The sequence below is a fragment of the Canis lupus genome, chromosome 17, assembly GCF_011100685.1.
Source record: "Canis lupus familiaris isolate Mischka breed German Shepherd chromosome 17, alternate assembly UU_Cfam_GSD_1.0, whole genome shotgun sequence".
Classification (NCBI taxonomy): Eukaryota; Metazoa; Chordata; class Mammalia; order Carnivora; family Canidae; genus Canis; species Canis lupus.
Window position 1 is genome coordinate 1,319,750 of NC_049238.1, and position 6,564 is coordinate 1,326,313.

Sequence of the window (6,564 nt, forward strand, 5' to 3'; positions counted from 1 at the left end):
AGAAAGTTAAAACATCATCAGTCTTGGGGTCTTGTCTGAAGGGGAAAAAATACCAGAAAAAGTTCTGATCAGAAAAGGCGAGACCAAATGAGATTTCAAAAATACAGAAAGGAACATAGATATATGACTTTCATTAGCATTTTCCCCGTAAAAAAAAAAAAAAAAAAAAAAAAAAGAAAGTGCTGATTTTATAGATAGCTCCTTGGGTCGAGCAATAAAAGCTTTCGTCCAGCAGTGACTGTGCCACTGCACTCCCTGCAAACCTCTGTTATAACACTCACCACTATGAAAGTCCACATTAAATCACAAAGGCTACTTAGCACCTCCCACTCCTCCCCCTGGACACTAGCCTTGCAGACACAGACTTCTGTTTAATGACAACTCCAGCTGCATGCGGGTATATCGGGTGCCTGCCCACAACGATATGATCCTGAAGGACCAGCTCTGTTGGAGAAAGAGTCCATTGTTGGCTCCTCTGCACACCAGACCATGCGATTTTAGGAAGTGTTAGAATTTGTCATCACGCAAGCTGCAGATAGTCAGGTAGGCAGGGAAACAACTATGTGCCCAAGTGCTTAAGAGATCAAGTGAAATCATTCCAAAGAGCTGGAAGTTACAACAACCAGATAAATTATACACAAGCTTGGAAGAGAAAGAAAGAGATACCTTTTTGCAGAAGAGTTGGTGGCCATGAAGCAAAACGCTGTTCCGCAGTCTATTTCTCCACACATGCAGGGCTATTTCTGCTGTGGAGAGCCCATGGCACGTGTTGATCGCCTCTCCCTATACATCCCCACTCCATCCGCCCCTGCCCTCCAGCGCCGTCACCGTCAGCTCACTGTGTAGACGGAGAGTCTAGGGCAGAACCACCACCGGTGATAAACCACTGCAGGCTTTTCCACAGAGCACGATGCTGACCGTGGTTTCCGAGGGGGGGGGACGGCTCCGAAGTCTGAAGTTACCGAGAGCACCTCAGTCTGCCTTTCAGACGTGATTCCTCTACATCCCGAGCCTCTTGCCTGACGTGTTGAGACCAGACATGCTGGTTACTACAGAGCCCACCGTTCCCTTCCCATCCAGCCCTGCTGGAAATCACTGCAGTCTGAGAGCGAGGATCGCTTTAGGAGAATGCCCTGTACCATTCTGTGTTCTCGCAGCACAACACCCCTTACACTTAGACTAAAATATTTTCCTCCCCCTCCCAACTTTTCCAATAATCACCACGTGGGGAGTAGGGATTTTTTTTAAAGAGATACATTTTAGGAAAAATCTGCTAACAGAAGAGCCCAATACAGCAATGCTTATCAGTATTTCTTCATATAATAAATAAGCATTTGTGTGTTCTTTCTAGTTTTATAACACCTGGCTTACATTTTCTCTGCCATCTCTGATTACTTCTACAGATACCCTGAGGACTCATTATGATGTCAAAGCTTAAAACAGTTTCATTGTGAAAACAGGCATAGAAAAAATCATTGTGTATGCTTGAACAATGCAGGTGTGAAAGAGACACAGACAGAAGAGAGGGAGGCAACAACAGACAAACAGGAACAGAGTTAAAGAGAGAGGGAGAGGAGGGGAGAAGGAGGGGGAGAGGGAGAGGCAGGGAGAGAGAGAGAGAGGGAGAGAGACAGAAAGAGAGACAGAGAGAGAGAGAGAGAGAGAAGACAGGACACAAAGCATACTCCAAACTGAAACCATGTTGCATTGAAATACAGCCCACTGATGGGAAATGTATAGCTGCTGCCTTAAAATAATCTGGTATCAGGAAAATCGTACAACAGATCACTACAAAAGTAGAGTATTTAGTGTGATTTCTTGTATAAGTTATGGCCATTATAGGCATTATTTCTAATTTGTGGTGTACGCCAATGTAAAATATCTTTTTTTTTACATCAACCACACATGATATTTGGATGTGCCTTATGTCCACCACTTCAAAATAAAATTTAAAAAAATAATTTTATACACACACACACAATTTTAAGTTTGTGATATCTTTTCTCTTTAGTTCAGTTTGGAATAAATGTAGACCAGTGCCAGGTACAGTGTTGTGGTAAAGAATATACTATGGTGAAACTTGGCCTGCTGAAAAATATGTTAATCATTTGCAAGTTTTGTTCAAGTTTAGCCTCCATTACTCCTTCATGGGGAATGCCACACATATTTTCAAAAGAAGAAGAAGAAGAAGAAGAAGAAGAAGAAGAAGAAGAAGAAGAAGAAGAAGAAGAAAAAGAAGAAGAAGAAGAAGAAGAAGAAGAAGAAGAAGAAGAAGAAGAAGAAGAAGAAGAAGAAGAAAAAGAAGAAGAAGAAGAAGAAGACATTTGTATAAAGGGCTTTTTAAAAAAACTTGAACATAAGAAAGTGCATAATACTATTGTAATCAAATTATTTTTTTTTGTAATCAAATTATAATAAGTAATTAGATTATAAGAATTTGCCAAAACTAAAGATCTTTGTTTCTGAATCTACCATTCATTCGCTTCCTGTACAGACTGCTGGTGAGACTTTGCATCAAGGCAGACTTTAAGGCTAAGTAGTAGATGCATTTGAAAATCTAGTTATTGATTGGAATTGTAGCCCTGAACTCAAAAGGACAACCCAATGAGCTACCCTTCAGTGTCAGGGCAGGGCTGCCTTCACCAAAAAGTGTCTTGCTAGTCCCTCTTATCTCACTGAGTGGGCTTCTTAATATAAAATATTCAAGAGTAACTAAAATGCTAAGTTGTTTGAAGTTAAAAATGTAGCCATCAAAATATATAATAAGTAAACAACATATTTTGGGTGATTATACCATGTTTCTTATGACAATACCTCTCCCTCAGATTATCCTACAGGTAGAGTTGGAAATCTGGTTTACCCATGTGACTTTGAAAATATTATTTAGGCAACAAAATAATTTTTTTCACAGAAAACTGGTTTGGATTTTTTAATCACACATGTGAAGTATTTCTAAAAGCAAATCAACAAATAGATTAAGTCTAAATTTTAAGTATAGTTTTAACAAATAGAAAAACTTTAAAAAGCCTTGAAGTTACAAAATAACTTATTCCCTTTTCTTAGTCTACTGAAAATTGGCATAGACAACAGGCATAAAACATCAGGCATATTCAATAGTAAAGTATGGAATATAAATATTTTCAAGACAGTAAAAAAAAATAAGCTAGGTGAAAAACAGAACAGGAACAATGGAAGGCATAGACTGAAGGGGCCCCTTTTCTGAAAGTGCCCACATTTTCCTGAAATCATGCTTGTTCTATATTTATAGTCTGAAAGGAAATTCTGTGCTCATATTCCTTTAGGAATTTTGTTACAGCACACATACATGGTCTACAGATCATTGGGCCTTTAACTTTGATCTCAGCTTCTAACACACATACACAAAATCAGCCCAAGTTTCGCGGCAGGATGCAAGTTTAACTCATGAGAAGTTGACATTTATGCTTCATGTATACTTCCTGTCTTGCTGGTTCATCTTGATGGTCCTGGCTTATCGTTTCCAAAATAAATGTCTATCAGTAATTACATACCTTTCCATTACAAAAAGCTTTTCCATCTGAAAAACATGTCTACCTAGTGTTTACAGTTTTCCAATGCACCATTGTATACTTAGGCAAGTGATTTTAATGAAATCCTAATGTTTGGCAATTTGGAAAGTGGGGTGAAATTCTTATGTGCAGAGTAAAACACAGAGATTGCATATCTTTTCTGCCACCATCTTCAAAACACCCAATTGTGACCATAAAGGCTGCTCTTGCTCCTACCTCAAGGAGCACAATCATCAAGGTGATGAAAGTGAGCCATTTTTACGTTGCCAGTAAACTAGTGGAAAGTCAGTCAGGGCTGAACGTAATTGCTATCAGCAGCGGACAGCTCCCGGTGCTGAAAGGGAAGGGGAGAGAAGCCCTGCTCACAATGGCTCACTCAACCAGCCTTTGAAAAATCACAGCAAAACTGAATGAGGTGGCAAGTGCTCGGGCTGAATGGCACTGTCTACAGAACAATGGCAGCCAGCTCCAAATCCCACTATAATCACATTAATGAGATTAATCAGTGAATTAGCAGCAGTCAAATGTCAGGGAGACAAGGAAGAACCCAACCAAGATTGGTAATTAACTTTTTTTGAGGGGGTGGGGGAGAAGGAAAAACCAACTCTGCTACCTCCTAGTTTGCTCAGAAGTTGACAATTCTGCTTTCCAAATCTGAAGACGACATGTACTGATCAAAAAGCACCAGCATAATCCTTCCTATTATAATATAGATCCAGGTATCACGTTACCGTGATTCAACTACAGTCCTCTGAGAAAAGTGATGTCACTTTAAATAATCTTCACAAACTATCGGGCTTTTATTGTTTTGAACTTACTAAGTGTGAAATTACTAGAGTGAAATCATTTCTGTAATACTCGAGCTAAAATATAAAAAAAAATGGCTGATTTTAAAAGGAAGGATTACATAACAGCTGCTTTGCTTATAAGTCATCCGTGATACTGTGGCAAGAGTTTTTTAAAAGTGCCATCAAGTAAAAAATTATTATACAAGCATATCAGCAACCGTCTATTGTCTTTAATAAAGAAAATATGTCACTACAGTTCAACCTTGTGGAGAATTTCAACCAATTAACCTATTGTACTTGAGAGCATAGAATCATACACTTTCCTTCAGGTCAATTAGAAAAAAAAATAAACTTCCTTTTTCCTAGAACGTGTCACTTAGTCGTGTATATGATATACAATCAACACTTTGCATTCAAAGTTCTGAAGAGGTGAAAACTTACGGGAATGCAATGGAGCTGTTTTTCAAAAGGGAATATTGTGCAAAACACTTTTTTAAAAAAAGTAATCACATTTTTATCTGCATGGCAGACATGCTCTATTTATCGTTTAGAAAGCTGCATAACTTTTATGAAGTTGAACAATTAGAAAGACTCCCTTATGCCTATAAGGGTGGTGGTAGGGTGCTTTTGTCTGTGAAGTTAATTTTGTTCAGTAAAATACACTCAAACACAAAAGCTCTTAGGAAAAATATTTTTACTCAAAGTAAATAAATAACTTAAAATTCTACAGTATTATATAGTAGAGTTTTAGTGGTACAAGAAATTGTCATGGCTAATTTAATACTAAAGTCAAATTCAATGCTCTATAGTTCGAATAACTATCATATGAATATTTGCATATCTATTTATTTCCTTATTATGACCTATCTTGAAACTAAAGTTTGCAGTCTGGACTTCTAGTTTATTAATGTAAGTTGCATGAGAAGACATATTTCTGTTACAATTGAAATAATGTTTCATCACTATGAACTTCAGACATTTAGGTAATAGTTAAAAATCTTTGAGTTTCTCAGTTTAGACCATATAAGTCAACTTTCTCACCATTAGGCAAAATGTAACATCACAGCAAGAATATCGAATGTTTTAACAGCCTTTGTAACAATGCTCTGCTTCATTTGTAATGGAAAGTAACCCAGTAAAGTCTCTGGGAAGTTTTTGTTTCAGTGCCCGCAAATCATCCAAGTATTGTCCATGCAGCAAGTTTTTTTTTTTTTTTAAATAAACAACATCACAGTTAAGGCATGCATCTTAATACCCATTTTGCTGTAAAGACAGACTTCTGTGGCTCACAAACTCTCTAGCCCAGGAACATTTCAGCTCCCAGCCATGCTGTAAAAATAACTTTAAAAAGGAGCAAACAATAGGCACTGCAGCACCAGCCCCTGGACTACGGTAAAACATACGCTGTCCACCAGGTCCACAGAATTAACCTAACGAAGATCACATACCTCACAACATGACCACAACCGCTCACAAGTTAACGACCAACTCAATGCTGTCAACTGTGCTGGCTCAATAGACACCAGAAGAAAAGAAAACCCTTTTCCACCACAAGTTTGAAAGGAGGATGAGGAATATGCCTACCACCGAGATGCAGAAAAGGTTGCTTTTTGTCTTCAGTGAATATTGACACCATAACCCATAGTCCAGGGAATAAAACGTAAAATAAAATACACCCACCAACAATGAATAAAAAAATCAGGGGGCTTCAAGAAGGCTGCGAGGAAAGCTCTCTCTCTGCTTTAGTGTGCAGTAGCTTAGGGAAAAAATGTCGCCCGGGCAGGACTGACAAACGCAGCGCGATCGGCTCGCGGGCCTGAGGGATCTGTTTCACTTCCACATGCGTCCCCTGATGCACACACTCCCACTCATGCTCTCGATATGCTTTTTTTTTCTCCACATTTTTTTTCACGAGCTCCAAATCCCCGGCATATGACCTTCTGTTAAATAGATAAAAAAAAAATTGCTTATCAGTCATGCAAATGAGGCTGAATTCATTTTCCACAACAGATGGCCTCATAGATAATGATGATGGAAGAGAGAAAATTGAATGTCTCTCACAAGGTGGCCATGGCAACCGAGAGCAGAATAATATCAATAATAAGCTCAGTGCATAATAAGGTTGTCAATCCCACAAATCAAAGTCTCCAGCTAAATCAGGTACACCACCCCAGCTAGTTACCAGGTAAATATGAATATATATATATATATATATATATATATATATA

The 6,564-nt window shown here is 38.4% G+C and overlaps 1 protein-coding gene across 12 annotated transcripts in view; it reads right to left on the reverse strand.

Moving 5' to 3' along the window:
• The window catches only part of MYT1L (myelin transcription factor 1 like), a 404,563-nt gene extending 398,212 nt beyond the window's left edge, over positions 1–6,351 (reverse strand). For 4 of the 12 annotated variants that reach the window (XM_038560664.1, XM_038560665.1, XM_038560668.1 and 1 more), the window contains exon 1: positions 6,017–6,351. The gene's annotated coding sequence lies outside the window, so the exon portion shown is untranslated. Of the gene's footprint in view, positions 1–666; positions 1,164–5,920 lie in introns of those variants that run through there. The other 8 variants (XM_038560666.1, XM_038560669.1, XM_038560672.1 and 5 more) reach the window with 6 other exon arrangements.
• Positions 6,352–6,564: the final 213 nt, after the last annotated feature.